Here is a 23,019-nt window from a genome sequence, read left to right as displayed (position 1 = left end):
AATGACTCCATTCCTTTTTGGGGTAATGGGGGCTGTTAATTGGAGTACTCTAAAACAAACCTGACCTCTCTAGGATATTCAGAAGCCAAGTTATAAGCCCACAAATGTGTAACTGGACTACTTCTTTAAAGTGACACCAGGCCCGGTGACCTTTGGGACATGGTTTGACCCCCTATAGGAATGTGTGATTATCATGAAACGTTCAGATCACTTACAACTCAATAGATTCTACCTTCTTGTAACGTTTCAGCCTGATTGGACCTTGTTTTGACACAAATGGACCCAGAATGATGTGAAATTGTGCTTCGTGCAACATAATTCTGGGTGCCATTTACAAACCATAAGTGCTAATGACTCCATTCCTTTTTGTGGTTGTAGGGGCTGTTGATTGGAGTACACTAAAACAACCCTGATCTCTCTAGGACATTCAGAAGCCAAGTTATAAGCCCACAAATGTGTAACTGGACTACTTCTTTAAATTGACACCAGATCCGGTGACCTTTGGGACATGGTTTGACCCCCTTAGGAAAGTGCAATTATCATGAAACGTTCAGATCACTTACAACTCAATAGATTCTACCTTCCTGTAACATTTCAGCCTGATTGGACCTTGTTTTCACACAAATGGACCCAGAATGATGTGAAATTGTGCTTTGTGCAACATAATTCTGGGTGCCATTTAAAAACCATAAGTGCTAATGACTCCATTTCTTTTTGTGGTTGTAGGGGCTGATGATTGGAGTACTCTAAAACAAACCTGACCTCTCTAGGATATTCAGAAGCCAAGTTATAAGCCCACAAATGTGTAACTGGACTACTTCTTTAAAGTGACACCAGGCCCGGTGACATTTGGGACATGGTTTGACCCCCTATAGGAATGTGTGATTATCATGAAACATTCAGATCACTTACAATTCAATAGATTCTACCTTCTTGTAACGTTTCAGCCTGATTGGACCTTGTTTTCACACAAATGGACCCAGAATGATGTGAAATTGTGCTTCGTGCAACATAATTCTGGGTGCCATTTACAAACCATAAGTGCTAATGACTCCATTCCTTTTTGTGGTTTTAGGGGCTGTTGATTGGAGTACACTAAAACAACCCTGATCTCTCTAGGACATTCAGAAGCCAAGTTATAAGCCCACAAATGTGTAACTGGACTACTTATTTAAATTGACACCAGATCCGGTGACGTTTGGGACATGGTTTGACCCCCTTAGGAAAGTGCTATCATCATGAAACGTTCTGACCACTTACAACTCAATAGATTCTACCTTCCTGTAACGTTTCAGCCTGATTGGTTCTTGTTTTCACACAAATGAACCCAGAATGATGTGAAATTGTGCTTCGTGCAACATAATTCTGGGTGCCATTTACAAACCATAAGTGCTAATGACTCCATTCCTTTTTGGGGCAATAGGGGCTGTTGATTGGAGTACCCTAAAACAAACCTGACCTCTCTAGGACATTCAAAAGCCAAGTTATAAGCCCACAAATGTGTAACTGGACTACTTCTTTAAAGTGACACCAGGCCCGGTGACCTTTGGGACATGGTTTGACCCCCTATAGGAATGTGTGATTATCATGAAACATTCAGATCACTTACAACTCAATAGATTCTACCTTCTTGTAACGTTTCAGCCTGATTGGACCTTGTTTTGACACAAATGGACCCAGAATGATGTGAAATTGTGCTTCGTGCAACATATTTCTGGGTGCCATTTACAAACCATAAGTGCTAATGACTCCATTCCTTTTTGTGGTTGTAGGGGCTGTTGATTGGAGTACACTAAAACAACCCTGATCTCTCTAGGACATTCAGAAGCCAAGTTATAAGCCCACAAATGTGTAACTGGACTACTTATTTAAATTGACACCAGATCCGGTAACGTTTGGGACATGGTTTGACCCCCTTAGGAAAGTGCTATCATCATGAAACGTTCTGATCACTTACAACTCAATAGATTCTACCTTCCTGTAACGTTTCAGCCTGATTGGTTCTTGTTTTCACACAAATGAACCCAGAATGATGTGAAATTGTGCTTCGTGCAACATAATTCTGGGTGCCATTTACAAACCATAAGTGCTAATGACTCCATTCCTTTTTGTGGTTGTAGGGGCTGTTGATTGGAGTACACTAAAATAAACCTGATCTCTCTAGGACATTCAGAAGCCAAGTTATAAGCCCACAAATGTGTAACTGGACTACTTCTTTAAAGTGACACCAGATCCGGTGACCTTTGGGACATGGTTTGACCCCCTTAGGAATGTGCAATCATCATGAAACGTTCAGATCACTTACAACTCAATAGATTCTACCTTCCTGTAGCGTTTCAGCCTGATTGGACCTTGTTTTCACACAAATGGACCCAGAATGATGTAAAATTGTGCTTCGTGCAACATAATTCTGGGTGTCATTTAAAAACCATAAGAGCTAATGACTCCATTCCTTTTTGGGGCAATAGGGGCTGTTGATTGGAGTACCCTAAAACAAACCTGACCTCTCTAGGATATTCAGAAGCCAAGTTATAAGCCCACAAAGGTGTAAATGGACTACTTCTTTAAATTGACACCAGATCCGGTGACGTTTGGGACATGGTTTGACCCCCTATAGGAATGTGTGATTATCATGAAACGTTCAGATCACTTACAACTCAATAGATTCTACCTACTTGTAACGTTTCAGCCTGATTGGACCTTGTTTTCACACAAATGGACCCAGAATGATGTGAAATTGTGCTTCGTGCAACATAATTCTGGGTGCCATTTACAAACCATAAGTGCTATTGACTCCATTCTTTTTTGTGGTTGTAGGGGCTGTTGATTGGAGTACACTAAAACAAACCTGATCTCTCTAGGACATTCAGAAGCCAAGTTATAAGCCCACAAAGGTTTAACTGGACTACTTCTTTAAATTGACACCAGATCCGGTGACCTTTGGGACATTGTTTGACCCCCTTAGGAAAGTGCGATCATCTTGAAACGTTCAGATCACTTACAACTCAATAGGTTCTAACTTCTTGTAACGTTTCAGCCTGATTGGACCTTGTTTTCACACAAATGGACCCAGAATGATGTGAAATTGTGCTTAGTGCAACATAATTCTGGGTACCATTTACAAACCATAAGTGCTAATGACTCCATTCCTTTTTGTGGTTGTAGGGGCTGTTGGTTGGAGTACATTAAAACAAACCTGATCTCTCTAGGACATTCAGAAGCCAATTTATAAGCCCACAAATGTGTAACTGGACTACTTCTTTAAATTGACACCAGATCCGGTGACCTTTGGCACATGGTTTGACCCCCTTAGGAAAGTGTTACCATCTTGAAACGTTCAAATCACTTACAACTCAATAGATTCTACCTTCCTGTAACGTTTCAGCCTGAATGGACCTTGTTTTCACACAAATGGACCCAGAATGATGTGAAATTGTGCTTCGTGCAACATAATTCTGGGTGCCATTTACAAACCATAAGTGCTAATGACTCCATTCCTTTTTAATGGTTGTAGGGGCTGTTGATTGGAGTACACTAAAACAAACCTGATCTCTCTAGGACATTCAGAAGCCAAGTTATAAGCCCACAAATGTGTAACTGGACTACTTCTTTAAATTGACACCAGATCCGGTGACCTTTGGGACATGGTTTGACCCCCTTAGGAAAGCGTTATCATCATGAAACGTTCAGATCACTTACAACTCAATAGATTCTACCTTCCTGTAACTTTTCAGCCGGATTGGACCTTGTTTTCACACAAATGAACCCAGAATGATGTGAAATTGTGCTTCGTGCAACATAATTCTGGGTGTCATTTACAAACCATAAGTGCTAATGACTCCATTCCTTTTTGTGGTTGTAGGGGCTGTTGATTGGAGAACACTAATACAAACCTAACCTCTCTAGGACATTCAGAAGCCAAGTTATAAGCCCACAAAGGTGTAACTGGACTACTTCTTTAAAGTGACACCAGGCCCGGTGACCTTTGGGACATGGTTTGACCCCCTTAGGAAAGTGCTATCATCATGAAACGTTCAGATCACTTACAACTCAATAGATTCTACCTTCCTGTAACATTTCAGCCTGATTGGACCTTGTTTTCACACAAATGAACCCAGAATGATGTGAAATTGTGCTTTGTGCAACATAATTCTGGGTGCCATTTACAAACCATAAGTGCTAATGACTCCATTCCTTTTTGTGGTTGTATGGGCTGTTGATTGGAGTACATTAAAACAAACCTGATCTCTCTAGGACATTCAGATGCCAAGTTATAAGCCCACAAATGTGTAACTGGACTACTTCTTTAAATTGACACCAGATCCGGTGACATTTGGGACATGGTTTGACCCCCTATAGGAATGTGTGATCATCTTGAAACGTTCAGATCACTTACAACTCAATAGATTCCACCTTCCTGTAACGTTTCAGCCTGATTGGACCTTGTTTTCACACAAATGAACCCAGAATGATGTGAAATTGTGCTTCGTGCAACATAATTCTGGGTGCCATTTAAAAACCATAAGTGCTAATGACTCCATTCCTTTTTGAGGTTGTAGGGGCTGTTGATTGGAGTACACTAAAACAAACCTGATCTCTCTAGGACATTCAGAAGCCAAGTTATAAGACCTCAAAGGTGTCACTGGACTACTTCTTTAAAGTGACACCAGGCCCGGTGACCTTTGGGACATGGTTTTACCCCCTATAGGAATGTGCGATCATCTTGAAATGTTCAGATCACTTACAACTCAATAGATTCTACCTTCTTGTAGCGTTTCAGCTTGATTGGACCTTGTTTTCACACAAATGGACCCAGAATGACGTGAAATTGTGCTTCGTGCAACATAATTCTGGGTGCCATTTACAAACCATAAGTGCTAATGACTCCATTCCTTTTTGTGGTTGTAGGGGCTGTTGATTGGAGTACACTAAAACAAACCTAACCTCTCTAGGACATTCAGAAGCCAAGTTATAAGCCCACAAAGGTGTAACTGGACTACCTCTTTAAAGTGACACCAGGCCCGGTGACCTTTGGGACATGGTTTTGCCCCCTATAGGAATGTGCGATCATCTTGAAACGTTCAGATCACTTACAACTCAATAGAATCTACCTTCTTGTAGCGTTTCAGCCTGATTGGACCTTGTTTTCACACAAATGGACCCAGAATGATGTGAAATTGTGCTTCATGCAACATAATTCTTGGTGCCATTTACAAACCTTAAGTGCTAATGACTCCATTCCTTTTTGTGGTTGTAGGGGCTGTTGATTGGAGTACACTAAAACAAACCTGATCTCTCTAGGACATTCAGAAGCCAAGTTATAAGCCCACAAATGTGTAACTTGACTACTTCTTTAAATTGACACCAGATCCGGTGACCTTTGGGACATGGTTTGAACCCCTTAGGAAAGTGCTATCATCATGAAACGTTCAGATCACTTACAACTCAATAGATTCTACCTTCCTGTAACGTTTCAGCCTTATTGGACCTTGTTTTCACACAAATGAACCCAGAATGATGTGAAATTGTGCTTCGTGCAACATAATTCTGGGTGCCATTTAAAAACCATAAGTGCTAATGACTCCATTCCTTTTTGAGGTTGTAGGGGCTGTTGATTGGAGTACACTAAAACAAACCTGATCTCTCTAGGACATTCAGAAGCCAAGTTATAAAGCCCTCAAAGGTGTAACTGGACTACTTCTTTAACGTGACACCAGGCCCGGTGACCTTTGGGACATGGTTTGACCCCCTTAGGAAAGTGCTATCATCATGAAACGTTCAGATCACTTACAACTCAATAGATTCTACCTTCCTGTAACATTTCAGCCTGATTGGACCTTGTTTTCACACAAATGGACCCAGAATGATGTGAAATTGTGCTTCGTGCAACATAATTCTGGGTGCCATTTACAAACCATAAGTGCTAATGACTCCATTCCTTTTTTTGGTTGTAGGGGCTGTTGATTGGAGTACATTAAAACAAACCTGATCTCTCTAGGACATTCAGAAGCCAAGGTATAAGCCCACAAATGTGTAACTGGACTACTTCTTTAAATTGACACCAGATCCGGTGACCTTTGGGACATGGTTTGACCCCCTCAGGAAAGTGCTATCATCATGAAACGTTCAGATCACTTACAACTCAATAGATTCTACCTTCCTGTAGCGTTTCAGCCTGATTGAACCTTGTTTTCACACAAATGGACCCAGAATGATGTGAAATTGTGCTTAGTGCAGCATAATTCTGGGTGCCATTTAAAAACCATGAGGGCTGTTGATTGGAGTACACTAAAACAAACCTGAAATCTCTAGGAAATTCAGAAGCCAAGTTATAGGCCCACAAATGTGTAACTGGACTACTTCTTTAAATTGACACCAGATCCGGTGACCTTTGGGACATGGTTTGACCCCCTTAGGAAAGTGCTATCATCATGAAAGGCCCAGATCACTTACAACTCAATAGATTCTACCTTCCTGTAACGTTTCTGCCTTATTGGACCTTGTTTTCACACAAATGAACCCAGAATGATGTGAAATTGTGCTTCGTGCAACATAATTCTGGGTGCCATTTAAAAACCATAAGTGCTAATGACTCCATTCCTTTTTGGGGTAATGGGGGCTGTTAATTGGAGTACTCTAAAACAAACCTGACCTCTCTAGGATATTCAGAAGCCAAGTTATAAGCCCACAAATGTGTAACTGGACTACTTCTTTAAATTGACACCAGATCCGGTGACCTTTGGGACATGGTTTTACCCGCTATAGGAATGTGCAATCATCATGAAACGTTCAGATCACTTACAACTCAAAAGATTGTACCTTCTTGTAACGTTTCAGCCTGATTGGACCTTGTTTTCACACAAATGAACCCAGAATGATGTGAAATTGTGCTTCGTGCAACATAATTCTGGGTGCCATTTAAAAACCATAAGTGCGAATGACTCCATTCCTTTTGGGGGTGATGGGGGCTGTTAATTGTAGTGCTCTAAAACAAACCTGACCTCTCTAGGATATTCAGAAGCCAAGTTATAAGCCCACAAAGGTGTAAATGGACTACTTCTTTAAATTGACACCAGATCCGGTGACGTTTGGGACATGGTTTGACCCCCTTAGGAAAGTGCTATCATCATGAAACGTTCAGATCACTTACAACTCAATAGATTCTACCTTCCTGTAACGTTTCAGCCTGATTGGACCTTGTTTTCACACAAATGAACCCAGAATGACGTGAAATTGTGCTTCGTGCAACATAATTCTGGGTGCCATTTAAAAACCATAAGTGCTAATGACTCCATTCCTTTTTGGGATAATGGGGGCTGTTAATTGGAGTACACTAAAACAAACCTGACCTCTCTAGGACATTCAGAAGCCAAGTTATAAGCCCACAAATGTGTAACTGGACTACTTCTTTAAAGTGACACCAGGCCCGGTGACCTTTGGGACAAGGTTTGACCTCCTATAGGAATGTGCGATCATCATGAAACGTTCAGATCACTTACAACTCAATAGATTCTACCTTCTTGTAACGTTTCAGCCTGATTGGACCTTGTTTTCACACAAATGAAGCTAGACTGATGTGAAATTGTGCTTCGTGCAACATAATTCTGGGTGCCATTTACAAACCATAAGTGCTAATGACTCCATTCCTTTTTGTGGTTGTAGGGGCTGTTGATTGGAGTACACTAAAACAACCCTGATCTCTCTAGGACATTCAGAAGCCAAGTCATAAGCCCACAAATGTGTAACTGGACTACTTCTTTAAATTGACACCAGATCCGGTGACCTTTGGGACATGGTTTGACCCCCTTAGGAAAGTGGTATCATCATGAAACGTTCAGATCACTTACAACTCAATAGATTCTACCTTCCTGTAACATTTATGCCTGATTGGACCTTGTTTTCACACAAATGGACCCAGAATGATGTGAAATTGTGCTTCGTGCAACATAATTCTGGGTGCCATTTAAAAACCATAAGTGCTAATGACTCCATTTCTTTTTGAGGTTGTAGGGGTTGATGATTGGAGTACACTAAATCAAACCTGATCTCTCTAGGACATTCAGAAGCCAAGTTATAAGCCCACAAATGTGTAACTGGACTACTTCTTTAAAGTGACACCAGGCCCTGTGACCTTTGGGACATGGTTTTTCCCGCTATAGGAATGTGCGATCATCATGAAACGTTCAGATCACTTACAACTCAATAGATTGTACCTTCTTGTAACGTTTCAGCCTGATTGGACCTTGTTTTCACACAAATGAACCCAGAATGATGTGAAATTGTGCTTCGTGCAACATAATTCTGGGTGCCATTTACAAACCATAAGTGCTATTGACTCCATTCCTTTTTGTGGTAATGGGGGCTGTTAATTGTAGTACTCTAAGACAAACCTGACCTCTCTAGGATATTCAGAAGCCAAGTTATAAGCCCACAAAGTTGTAAATGGACTACTTCTTTAAATTGACACCAGATCCGGTGACGTTTGGGACATGGTTTGACCCCCTTAGGAAAGCTCTATCATCATGAAACGTTCAGATCACTTACAACTCAATAGATTCTACCTTCCTGTAACGTTTCAGCCTGATTGGACCTTGTTTTCACACAAATGAACCCAGAATGATGTGAAATTGTGCTTCGTGCAACATAATTCTGGGTGCCATTTAAAAACGATAAGTGCTAATGACTCCATTCCTTTTTGGGGTAATGGGGGCTGTTAATTGGAGTACACTAAAACAAACCTGACCTCTCTAGGATATTCAGAAGCCAAGTTATAAGCCCACAAATGTGTAACTGGACTACTTCTTTAAAGTGACACCAGGCCCGGTGACCTTTGGGACATGGTTTGACCCCCTATAGGAATGTGTGATTATCATGAAACGTTCAGATCACTTACAACTCAATAGATTCTACCTTCTTGTAACGTTTCAGCCTGATTGGACCTTGTTTTCACACAAATGGACCCAGAATGATGTGAAATTGTGCTTTGTGCAACATAATTCTGGGTACCATTTACAAACCATAAGTGCTAATGACTCCATTCCTTTTTGTGGTTGTAGGGGCTGTTGATTGGAGTACACTAAAACAAACCTGACCTCTCTAGGACATTCAGAAGCCAAGTTATAAGCCCACAAATGTGTAACTGGACTACTTCTTTAAAGTGACGCCAGATCCGGTGACGTTTTGGACATGGTTTGACCCCCTTAGGAAAGTGCTATCATCATGAAACGTTTAGATCACTTACAACTCAATAGATTCTACCTTCCTGTAACGTTTCAGCCTGATTGGACCTTGTTTTCACACAAATGAACCCAGAATGATGTGAAATTGTGCTTCGTGCAACATAATTCTGGGTGCCATTTAAAAACCATAAGTGCTAATGACTCCATTCCTTTTTGTGGTAATGGGGGCTGTTAATTGGAGTACTCTAAAACAAACCTGACCTCTCTAGGATATTCAGAAGCCAAGTTATAAGCCCACAAAGGTGTAACTGGACTACTTCTTTAAAGTGACACCAGGCCCGGTGACCTTTGGGACATGGTTTGACCCCCTATAGGAATGTGCAATCATCATGAAACGTTCATATCACTTACAACTCAATAGATTCTACCTTCTTGTATCGTTTCAGCCTGATTGGACCTTGTTTTCACACAAATGGACCCAGAATGATGTGAAATTGTGCATCGTGCAACATAATTCTGGGTGCCATTTACAAACCATAAGTGCTAATGACTCCATTCCTTTTTGTGGTTGTAGGGGCTGTTGATTGGAGTACACTAAAACAACCCTGATCTCTCTTGGACATTCAGAAGCCAAGTTATAAGCCCACAAATGTGTAACTGGACTACTTTAAATTGACACCAGATCCGGTGACCTTTGGGACATGGTTTGACCCCCTTAGGAAAGTGCTATCATCATGAAACGTTCAGACCACTTACAACTCAATATATTCTACCTTCCTGTAACATTTCAGCCTGATTGGGCCTTGTTTTCACACAAATGGACCCAGAATGATGTGAAATTGTGCTTCGTGCAACATAATTCTGGGTGCCATTTACAAACCATAAGTGCTAATGACTCCATTCCTTTTTGTGGTTGTAGGGGCTGTTGATTGGAGTACACTAAAACAACCCTGATCTCTCTAGGACATTCAGAAGCCAAGTTATAAGCCCACAAATGTGTAACTGGACTACTTCGTTAAATTGACACCAGATCCGGTGACCTTTGGGACATGGTTTGACCCCCTTAGGATAGTGCAATCATCATGAAACGTTCAGATCACTTACAACTCAATAGATTCTACCTTCCTGTAACATTTCAGCCTGATTGGACCTTGTTTTCACACAAATGGACCCAGAATGATGTGAAATTGTGCTTCGTGCAACATAATTCTGGGTGCCATTTAAAAACCATAAGTGCTAATGACTCCATTTCTTTTTGAGGTTGTAGTTGCTGATGATTGGAGTACACTAAAATAAAACTGATCTCTCTAGGACATTCAGAAGCCAAGTTATAAGCCCACAAATGTGTAACTGGACTACTTCTTTAAAGTGACACCAGATCCGGTGACCTTTGGGACATGGTTTGACCCCCTTAGGAATGTGTGATCATCATGAAACGTTCAGATCACTTACAACTCAATAGATTCTACCTTCCTGTAGCGTTTCAGCCTGATTGGACCTTGTTTTCACACAAATGGACCCAGAATGATGTAAAATTGTGCTTCGTGCAACATAATTCTGGGTGTCATTTAAAAACCATAAGAGCTAATGACTCCATTCCTTTTTGGGGCAATAGGGGCTGTTGATTGGAGTACCCTAAAACAAACCTGACATCTCTAGGATATTCAGAAGCCAAGTTATAAGCCCACAAAGGTGTAAATGGACTACTTCTTTAAATTGACACCAGATCCGGTGACGTTTGGGACATGGTTTGACCCCCTTAGGAAAGCTCTATCATCATGAAACGTTCAGATCACTTACAACTCAATAGATTCTACCTTCCTGTAACTTTTCAGCCTGATTGGACCTTGTTTTCACACAAATGAATCCAGAATGATGTGAAATTGTGCTTCGTGCAACATAATTCTGGGTGCCATTTAAAAACGATAAGTGCTAATGACTCCATTCCTTTTTGGGGTAATTGGGGCTGTTAATTTGAGTACACTAAAACAAACCTGACCTCTCTAGGATATTCAGAAGCCAAGTTATAAGCCCACAAATGTGTAACTGGACTACTTCTTTAAAGTGACACCAGGCCCGGTGACCTTTGGGACATGGTTTGACCCCCTATAGGAATGTGTGATTATCATGAAACGTTCAGATCACTTACAACTCAATAGATTCTAACTTCTTGTAACGTTTCAGCCTGATTGGACCTTGTTTTCACACAAATGGACCCAGAATGATGTGAAATTGTGCTTTGTGCAACTTAATTCTGGGTACCATTTACAAACCATAAGTGCGAATGACTCCATTCCTTTTTGTGGTTGTAGGGGCTGTTGATTGGAGTACACTAAAACAAACCTGACCTCTCTAGGACATTCAGAAGCCAAGTTATAAGCCCACAAATGTGTAACTGGACTACTTCTTTAAAGTGACGCCAGATCCGGTGACGTTTTGGACATGGTTTGACCCCCTTAGGAAAGTGCGATCATCATGAAACGTTCAGATCACTTACAACTCAATAGATTCTACCTTCCTGTAGCGTTTCAGCCTGATTGGACCTTGTTTTCACACAAATTGACCCAGAATGATGTAAAATTGTGCTTCGTGCAACATAATTCTGGGTGTCATTTAAAAACCATAAGAGCTAATGACTCCATTCCTTTTTGGGGCAATAGGGGCTGTTGATTGGAGTACCCTAAAACAAACCTGACCTCTCTAGGATATTCAGAAGCCAAGTTATAAGCCCACAAATGTGTAACTGGACTACTTCTTTAAAGTGACACCAGGCCCTGTGACCTTTGGGACATGGTTTTTCCCGCTATAGGAATGTGCGATCATCATGAAACGTTCAGATCACTTACAACTCAATAGATTGTACCTTCTTGTAACGTTTCAGCCTGATTGGACCTTGTTTTCACACAAATGAACCCAGAATGATGTGAAATTGTGCGTCGTGCAACATAATTCTGGGTGCCATTTAAAAACCATAAGTGCTAATGACTCCATTCCTTTTTGTGGTAATGGGGGCTGTTAATTGTAGTACTCTAAGACAAACCTGACCTCTCTAGGATATTCAGAAGCCAAGTTATAAGCCCACAAAGGTGTAAATGGACTACTTCTTTAAATTGACACCAGATCCGGTGACGTTTGGGACATGGTTTGACCCCCTATAGGAATGTGTGATTATCATGAAACGTTCAGATCACTTACAACTCAATAGATTCTACCTTCCTGTAACGTTTCAGCCTGATTGGACCTTGTTTTCACACAAATGAACCCAGAATGATGTGAAATTGTGCTTCGTGCAACATAATTCTGGGTGCCATTTAAAAACGATAAGTGCTAATGACTCCATTCCTTTTTGGGGTAATGGGGGCTGTTAATTGGAGTACACTAAAACAAACCTGACCTCTCTAGGATATTCAGAAGCCAAGTTATAAGCCCACAAATGTGTAACTGGACTACTTATTTAAAGTGACACCAGGCCCGGTGACCTTTGGGACATGGTTTGACCCCCTATAGGAATGTGTGATTATCATGAAACGTTCAGATCACTTACAACTCAATAGATTCTACCTTCTTGTAACGTTTCAGCCTGATTGGACCTAGTTTTCACACAAATGGACCCAGAATGATGTGAAATTGTGCTTTGTGCAACATAATTCTGGGTACCATTTACAAACCATAAGTGCTAATGACTCCATTCCTTTTTGTGGTTGTAGGGGCTGTTGATTGGAGTACACTAAAACAAACCTGACCTCTCTAGGACATTCAGAAGCCAAGTTATAAGCCCACAAATGTGTAACTGGACTACTTCTTTAAAGTGACGCCAGATCCGGTGACGTTTTGGACATGGTTTGACCCCCTTAGGAAAGTGCTATCATCATGAAACGTTTAGATCACTTACAACTCAATAGATTCTACCTTCCTGTAACGTTTCAGCCTGATTGGACCTTGTTTTCACACAAATGAACCCAGAATGATGTGAAATTGTGCTTCGTGCAACATAATTCTGGGTGCCATTTACAAACCATAAGTGCTAATGACTCCATTCCTTTTTGTGGTTGTAGGGGCTGTTGATTGGAGTACACTAAAACAACCCTGATCTCTCTTGGACATTCAGAAGCCAAGTTATAAGCCCACAAATGTGTAACTGGACTACTTTAAATTGACACCAGATCCGGTGACCTTTGGGACATGGTTTGACCCCCTTAGGAAAGTGCAATCATCATGAAACGTTCAGACCACTTACATCTCAATATATTCTACCTTCCTGTAACATTTCAGCCTGATTGGGCCTTGTTTTCACACAAATGGACCCAGAATGATGTGGAATTGTGCTTCGTGCAACATAATTCTGGGTGCCATTTACAAACCATAAGTGCTAATGACTCCATTCCTTTTTGTGGTTGTAGGGGCTGTTGATTGGAGTACACTAAAACAACCCTGATCTCTCTAGGACATTCAGAAGCCAAGTTATAAGCCCACAAATGTGTAACTGGACTACTTCGTTAAATTGACACCAGATCCGGTGACCTTTGGGACATGGTTTGACCCCCTTAGGATAGTGCAATCATCATGAAACGTTCAGATCACTTACAACTCAATAGATTCTACCTTCCTGTAACATTTCAGCCTGATTGGACCTTGTTTTCACACAAATGGACCCAGAATGATGTGAAATTGTGCTTCGTGCAACATAATTCTGGGTGCCATTTAAAAACCATAAGTGCTAATGACTCAATTTCTTTTTGAGGTTGTAGGGGCTGATGATTGGAGTACACTAAAATAAAACTGATCTCTCTAGGACATTCAGAAGCCAAGTTATAAGCCCACAAATGTGTAACTGGACTACTTCTTTAAAGTGACACCAGATCCGGTGACCTTTGGGACATGGTTTTACCCCCTATAGGAATGTGCGATCATCATGAATCGTTCAGATCACTTACAACTCAATTGATTCTACCTTCTTGTAACGTTTCAGCCTGATTGGACCTTGTTTTCACACAAATGGACCCAGAATGATGTGAAATTGTGCTTCGTGCAACATAATTCTGGGTGCCATTAACAAACCATAAGTGCTAATGACTCCATTCCTTTGTGTGGTTGTAGGTGCTGTTTCTTGGAGTATACTAAAAAAAACCTGATCCCTCTAGGACATTCAGAAGCCAAGTTATAAGCCCACAAATGTGTAACTGGACCACTTCTTTAAAATGATACCAGATCCGGTGACCTTTGGGACATGGTTTGACCCCCTTAGGAAAGTGCTATCATCATGAAACGTTCAGATCACTTACAACTCAATAGATTCTACCTTCCTGTAACGTTTCAGCCTGATTGGACCTTGTTTTCACACAAATGAATCCAGATTGATGTGAAATTGTTCTTCGTGCAACATAATTCTGGGTGCGATTTAAAAACCATAAGTGCTAATGACTCCATTCCTTTTTGTGGTTGTAGGGGCTGTTAATTGGAGTACTCTAAAACAAACCTGACCTCTCTAGGACATTCAGAAGCCAAGTTATAAGCCCACAAATGTGTAACTGGACTACTTCTTTAAAGTGACACCAGGCCCTGTGACCATTGGGACATGGTTTTACCCCCTATAGGAGTGTGCGATCATCATGAAACATTCAGATCACTTCCAACTCAATAGATTCTACCTTCTTGTAACGTTTCAGCCTGATTGGACCCTGTTTTCACACAAATGGACCCAGAATGATGTGAAATTGTGCTTCGTGCAACATAATTCTGGGTGCCATTTACAAACCATAAGTGCTAATGACTCCATTCCTTTTTGTGGTAATGGGGGCTGTTAATTGGAGTACTCTAAAACAAACCTGACCTCTCTAGGACATTCAGAAGCCAAGTTATAAGCCCACAAATGTGTAACTGGACTACTTCTTTAAATTGACACCAGATCCAGTGACGTTTGGGACATGGTTTGACCCCCTTAGCAAAGTGCTATCATCATGAAACGTTCAGATAACTTACAACTCAATAGATTCTACCTTCCTATAACGTTTCAGCCTGATTGGACCTTGTTTTCACACAAATGAACCCAGAATGATGTGAAATTGTGCTTCGTGCAACATAATTCCGGGTGCCATTTAAAAACCATAAGTGCTAATGACTCCATTCCTTTTTGTGGTAATGGGGGCTGTTAATTGGAGTACTCTAAAACAAACCTGACCTCTCTAGGATATTCAGAAGCCAAGTTATAAGCCCACAAAGGTGTAACTGGACTACTTCTTTAAAGTGACACCAGGCCCGGTGACCTTTGGGACATGGTTTGACCCCCTATAGGAATGTGCAATCATCATGAAACGTTCATATCACTTACAACTCAATATATTCTACCTTCTTGTAACGTTTCAGCCTGATTGGACCTTGTTTTCACACAAATGGACCCAGAATGATGTGAAATTGTGCTTCGTGCAACATAATTCTGGGTGCCATTTACAAACCATAAGTGCTAATGACTCCATTCCTTTTTGTGGTTGTAGGGGCTGTTGATTGGAGTACACTAAAACAACCCTGATCTCTCTAGGACATTCAGAAGCCAAGTTATAAGCCCACAAATGTGTAACTGGACTACTTTAAATTGACACCAGATCCGGTGACCTTTGGGACATGGTTTGACCCCCTTAGGAAAGTGCTATCATCATGAAACATTCAGATCACTTACAACTCAATAGATTCTACCTTCCTGTAACGTTTCTGCCTGATTGGACCTTGTTTTCACACAAATGAACCCAGAATGATGTGAAATTGTGCTTCGTGCAACATAATTCTGGGTGCCATTTAAAAACCATAAGTGGTAATGACTCCATTCCTTTTTGGGGTAATGGGGGCTGTTAATTGGAGTACTCTAAAACAAACCTGACCTCTCTAGGATATTCAGAAGCCAAGTTATAAGCCCACAAATGTGTAACTGGACTACTTCTTTAAAGTGACACCAGGCCCGGTGACCTTTGGGACATGGTTTGACCCCCTATAGGAATGTGTGATTATCATGAAACGTTCAGATCACTTACAACTCAATAGATTCTACCTTCTTGTAACGTTTCAGCCTGATTGGACCTTGTTTTGACACAAATGGACCCAGAATGATGTGAAATTGTGCTTCGTGCAACATAATTCTGGGTGCCATTTACAAACCATAAGTGCTAATGACTCCATTCCTTTTTGTGGTTGTAGGGGCTGTTGATTGGAGTACACTAAAACAACCCTGATCTCTCTAGGACATTCAGAAGCCAAGTTATAAGCCCACAAATGTGTAACTGGACTACTTCTTTAAATTGACACCAGATCCGGTGACCTTTGGGACATGGTTTGACCCCCTTAGGAAAGTGCAATTATCATGAAACGTTCAGATCACTTACAACTCAATAGATTCTACCTTCCTGTAACATTTCAGCCTGATTGGACCTTGTTTTCACACAAATGGACCCAGAATGATGTGAAATTGTGCTTCGTGCAACATAATTCTGGGTGCCATTTAAAAACCATAAGTGCTAATGACTCCATTTCTTTTTGTGGTTGTAGGGGCTGATGATTGGAGTACTCTAAAACAAACCTGACCTCTCTAGGATATTCAGAAGCCAAGTTATAAGCCCACAAATGTGTAACTGGACTACTTCTTTAAAGTGACACCAGGCCCGGTGACCTTTGGGACATGGTTTGACCCCCTATAGGAATGTGTGATTATCATTAAACATTCAGATCACTTACAACTCAATAGATTCTACCTTCTTGTAACGTTTCAGCCTGATTGGACCTTGTTTTGACACAAATGGACCCAGAATGATGTGAAATTGTGCTTCGTGCAACATAATTCTGGGTGCGATTTAAAAACCATAAGTGCTAATGACTCCATTCCTTTTTGTGGTTGTAGGGGCTGTTAATTGGAGTACTCTAAAACAAACCTGACCTCTCTAGGACATTCAGAAGCCAAGTTATAAGCCCACAAATGTGTAACTGGACTACTTCTTTAAAGTGACACCAGGCCCTGTGACCATTGGGACATGGTTTTACCCCCTATAGGAGTGTGCGATCATCATGAAACATTCAGATCACTTACAACTCAATAGATTCTACCTTCTTGTAACGTTTCAGCCTGATTGGACCCTGTTTTCACACAAATGGACCCAGAATGATGTGAAATTGTTCTTCGTGCAACATAATTCTGGGTGCCATTTACAAACCATAAGTGCTAATGACTCCATTCCTTTTTGTGGTTGTAGGGGCTGTTGATTGGAGTACACTAAAACAACCCTGATCTCTCTAGGACATTCAGAAGCCAAGTTATAAGCCCACAAATGTGTAACTGGACTACTTCTTTAAATTGACACCAGATCCGGTGACCTTTGGGACATGGTTTGACCCCCTTAGGAAAGTGCAATTATCATGAAACGTTCAGATCACTTACAACTCAATAGATTCTACCTTCCTGTAACATTTCAGCCTGATTGGACCTTGTTTTCACACAAATGGACCCAGAATGATGTGAAATTGTGCTTCGTGCAACATAATTCTGGGTGCCATTTAAAAACCATAAGTGCTAATGACTCCATTTCTTTTTGTGGTTGTAGGGGCTGATCATTGGAGTACTCTAAAACAAACCTGACCTCTCTAGGATATTCAGAAGCCAAGTTATAAGCCCACAAATGTGTAACTGGACTACTTCTTTAAAGTGACACCAGGCCCGGTGACCTTTGGGACATGGTTTGACCCCCTATAGGAATGTGTGATTATCATGAAACATTCAGATCACTTACAACTCAATAGATTCTACCTTCTTGTAACGTTTCAGCCTGATTGGACCTTGTTTTGACACAAATGGACCCAGAATGATGTGAAATTGTTCTTCGTGCAACATAATTCTGGGTGCGATTTAAAAACCATAAGTGCTAATGACTCCATTCCTTTTTGTGGTTGTAGGGGCTGTTAATTGGAGTACTCTAAAACAAACCTGACCTCTCTAGGACATTCAGAAGCCAAGTTATAAGCCCACAAATGTGTAACTGGACTACTTCTTTAAAGTGACACCAGGCCCTGTGACCATTGGGACATGGTTTTACCCCCTATAGGAGTGTGCGATCATCATGAAACATTCAGATCACTTCCAACTCAATAGATTCTACCTTCTTGTAACGTTTCAGCCTGATTGGACCTTGTTTTCACACAAATGGACCCAGAATGATGTGAAATTGTGCTTCGTGCAACATAATTCTGGGTGCCATTTACAAACCATAAGTGCTAATGACTCCATTCCTTTTTGTGGTTGTAGGGGCTGTTGATTGGAGTACACTAAAACAACCCTGATCTCTCTAGGACATTCAGAAGCCAAGTTATAAGCCCACAAATGTGTAACTGGACTACTTTAAATTGACACCAGATCCGGTGACCTTTGGGACATGGTTTGACCCCCTTAGGAAAGTGCTATCATCATGAAACGTTCAGATCACTTACAACTCAATAGATTCTACCTTCCTGTAACGTTTCTGCCTGATTGGACCTTGTTTTCACACAAATGAACCCAGAATGATGTGAAATTGTGCTTCGTGCAACATAATTCTGGGTGCCATTTAAAAACCATAAGTGGTAATGACTCCATTCCTTTTTGGGGTAATGGGGGCTGTTAATTGGAGTACTCTAAAACAAACCTGACCTCTCTAGGATATTCAGAAGCCAAGTTATAAGCCCACAAATGTGTAACTGGACTACTTCTTTAAAGTGACACCAGGCCCGGTGACCTTTGGGACATGGTTTGACCCCCTATAGGAATGTGTGATTATCATGAAACGTTCAGATCACTTACAACTCAATAGATTCTACCTTCTTGTAACGTTTCAGCCTGATTGGACCTTGTTTTGACACAAATGGACCCAGAATGATGTGAAATTGTGCTTCGTGCAACATAATTCTGGGTGCCATTTACAAACCATAAGTGCTAATGACTCCATTCCTTTTTGTGGTTGTAGGGGCTGTTGATTGGAGTACACTAAAACAACCCTGATCTCTCTAGGACATTCAGAAGCCAAGTTATAAGCCCACAAATGTGTAACTGGACTACTTCTTTAAATTGACACCAGATCCGGTGACCTTTGGGACATGGTTTGACCCCCTTAGGAAAGTGCAATTATCATGAAACGTTCAGATCACTTACAACTCAATAGATTCTACCTTCCTGTAACATTTCAGCCTGATTGGACCTTGTTTTCACACAAATGGACCCAGAATGATGTGAAATTGTGCTTCGTGCAACATAATTCTGGGTGCCATTTAAAAACCATAAGTGCTAATGACTCCATTTCTTTTTGTGGTTGTAGGGGCTGATGATTAGAGTACTCTAAAACAAACCTGACCTCTCTAGGATATTCAGAAGCCAAGTTATAAGCCCACAAATGTGTAACTGGACTACTTCTTTAAAGTGACACCAGGCCCGGTGACCTTTGGGACATGGTTTGACCCCCTATAGGAATGTGTGATTATCATGAAACATTCAGATCACTTACAATTCAATAGATTCTACCTTCTTGTAACGTTTCAGCCTGACTGGACCTTGTTTTGACACAAATGGACCCAGAATGATGTGAAATTGTGCTTCGTGCAACATAATTCTGGGTGCCATTTACAAACCATAAGTGCTAATGACTCCATTCCTTTTTGTGGTTTTAGGGGCTGTTGATTGGAGTACACTAAAACAACCCTGATCTCTCTAGGACATTCAGAAGCCAAGTTATAAGCCCACAAATGTGTAACTGGACTACTTATTTAAATTGACACCAGATCCGGTGACGTTTGGGACATGGTTTGACCCCCTTAGGAAAGTGCTATCATCATGAAACGTTCTGACCACTTACAACTCAATAGATTCTACCTTCCTGTAACGTTTCAGCCTGATTGGTTCTTGTTTTCACACAAATGAACCCAGAATGATGTGAAATTGTGCTTCGTGCAACATAATTCTTGGTGCCATTTACAAACCATAAGTGCTAATGACTCCATTCCTTTTTGGGGCAATAGGGGCTGTTGATTGGAGTACCCTAAAACAAACCTGACCTCTCTAGGACATTCAAAAGCCAAGTTATAAGCCCACAAATGTGTAACTGGACTACTTCTTTAAAGTGACACCAGGCCCGGTGATCTTTGGGACATGGTTTGACCCCCTATAGGAATGTGCGATCATCATGAAACGTTCAGATCACTTACAACTCAATAGATTCTACCTTCTTGTAACGTTTCAGCCTGATTGGACCTTGTTTTCACACAAATGGACCCAGAATGATGTGAAATTGTGCTTCGTGCAACATAATTCTGGGTGCCATTTACAAACCATAAGTGCTAATGACTCCATTCCTTTTTGTGGTTGTAGGGGCTATTGATTGGAGTACACTAAAACAAACCTGATCTCTCTAGGACATTCAGAAGCCAAGTTATAAGCCCACAAATGTGTAACTGGACTACTTCTTTAAATTGACACCAGATCCGGTGACGTTTTGGACATGGTTTGACCCCCTTAGGAAAGTGCTATCATCATGACACGTTCAGATCACTTACAACTCAATAGATTCTACCTTCCTGTAACGTTTCAGCCTGATTGGACCTTGTTTTCACACAAATGAACCCAGAATGATGTGAAATTGTGCTTCGTGCAACATAATTCTGGGTGCCATTTAAAAACCATAAGTGCTAATGACTCCATTCCTTTTTGTGGTAATGAGGGCTGTTAATTGGAGTACTCTAAAACAAACCTGACCTCTCTAGGATATTCAGAAGCCAAGTTATAAGCCCACAAAGGTGTAACTGGACTACTTCTTTAAAGTGACACCAGGCCCGGTGACCTTTGGGACATGGTTTGACCCCCTATAGGAATGTGTAATCATCATGAAACGTTCATATCACTTACAACTCAATAGATTCTACCTTCCTGTAACGTTTCAGCCTGATTGGACCTTGTTTTCACACAAATGGACCCAGAATGATGTGAAATTGTGCTTCGTGCAACATAATTCTGGGTGCCATTTACAAACCATAAGTGCTAATGACTCCATTCCTTTTTGTGGTTGTAGGGGCTGTTGATTGGAGTACACTAAAACAACCCTGATCTCTCTAGGACATTCAGAAGCCAAGTTATAAGCCCACAAATGTGTAACTGGACTACTTCTTTAAATTGACACCAGATCCGGTGACCTTTGGGACATGGTTTGACCCCCTTAGGAAAGTGCTATCATCATGAAACGTTCAGATCACTTACAACTCAATAGATTCTACCTTCCTGTAATGTTTCTGCCTGATTGGACCTTGTTTTCACACAAATGAACCCAGAATGATGTGAAATTGTGCTTCGTGCAACATAATTCTGGGTGCCATTTAAAAACCATAAGTGCTAATGACTCCATTCCTTTTTGGAGTAATGGGGGCTGATGATTGGAGTACTCTAAAACAAACCTGACCTCTCTAGGATATTCAGAAGCCAAGTTATAAGCCCACAAATGTGTAACTGGACTACTTCTTTAAAGTGACACCAGGCCCGGTGACCTTTGGGACATGGTTTGACCCCCTATAGGAATGTGTGATTATCATGAAACGTTCAGATCACTTACAGCTCAGGAGATTCTACCTTCCTGTAACGTTTCAGCCTGATTGGACCTTGTTTTCACACAAATGGACCCAGAATGATGTGAAATTTTGCTTCGTGCAACATAATTCTGGGTGCCATTTAAAAACCATAAGTGCTAATGACTCCATTCCTTTTTGTGGTTGTAGGGGCTGTTGATTGGAGTACATTAAAACAAACCTGACCTCTCTAGGATATTCAGAAGCCAAGTTATAAGCCCACAAAGGTGTAACTTGACTACTTCTTTAAAGTGACACCAGGCCCGGTGACCTTTGGGACATGGTTTGACCCCCTATAGGAATGTGCGATCATCATGAAACGTTCAGATCACTTACAACTCTATAGATTCTACCTTCCTGTAAAGTTTCAGCCTGATTGGACCTTGTTTTCACACAAATGAACCCAGAATGATGTGAAATTGTGCTTCGTGCAACATAATTCTGGGTGCCATTTCAAAACCATAAGTGCTAATGACTCTATTCCTTTTTGTGGTGTAGGGGCTGTTGATTGGAGTACAATAAAACAAACCTGATCTCTCTAGGAAATTCTGAAGCCAAGTTATAAGCCCACAAAGGTGTAACTGGACTACTTCTTTAAAGTGACACCAGGCCCTGTGACCATTGGGACATGGTTTGACCCCCTAGAGGAATGTGCGATCGTCATGAAATGTTCAGATCACTTACAACTCAATAGTTTCTACCTTATTGTAACGTTTCAGCCTGATTGGACCTTGTTTTCACACAAATGGACCCAGAAGGATGTGAAATTGTGCTTCGTGCAACATAATTCTGGGTGCCATTTACAAACCATAAGTGCTAATGACTCCATTCCTTTTGGTGGTTGTAGGGACTGTTGATTGGAGTACATTAAAACAAACCTGACCTCTCTAGGATATTCAGAAGCCAAGTTATAAACCCACAAATGTGTAACTGGACTACTTCTTTAAATTGACACCAGATCCGGTGACCTTTGGGACATGGATTGACCCCCTTAGGAAAGTGCTATCATCATGAAATGTTCAGATCACTTACAACTCAATAGATTCTACCTTCCTGTAACGTTTCTGCCTGATTGGACCTTGTTTTCACACAAATGAACCCAGAATGATGTGAAATTGTGCTTCGTGCAACATAATTCTGGGTGCCATTTAAAAACCATAAGTGCTAATGACTCCATTCCTTTTTGTGGTTGTAGGGGCTGTTGATTGGAGTACTCTAAAACAAACCTGAC

This window comes from Nothobranchius furzeri, chromosome 8, assembly GCF_043380555.1.
Source record: "Nothobranchius furzeri strain GRZ-AD chromosome 8, NfurGRZ-RIMD1, whole genome shotgun sequence".
Lineage (NCBI taxonomy): Eukaryota > Metazoa > Chordata > Actinopteri > Cyprinodontiformes > Nothobranchiidae > Nothobranchius > Nothobranchius furzeri.
This window is presented reverse-complemented; position numbering follows the sequence as displayed.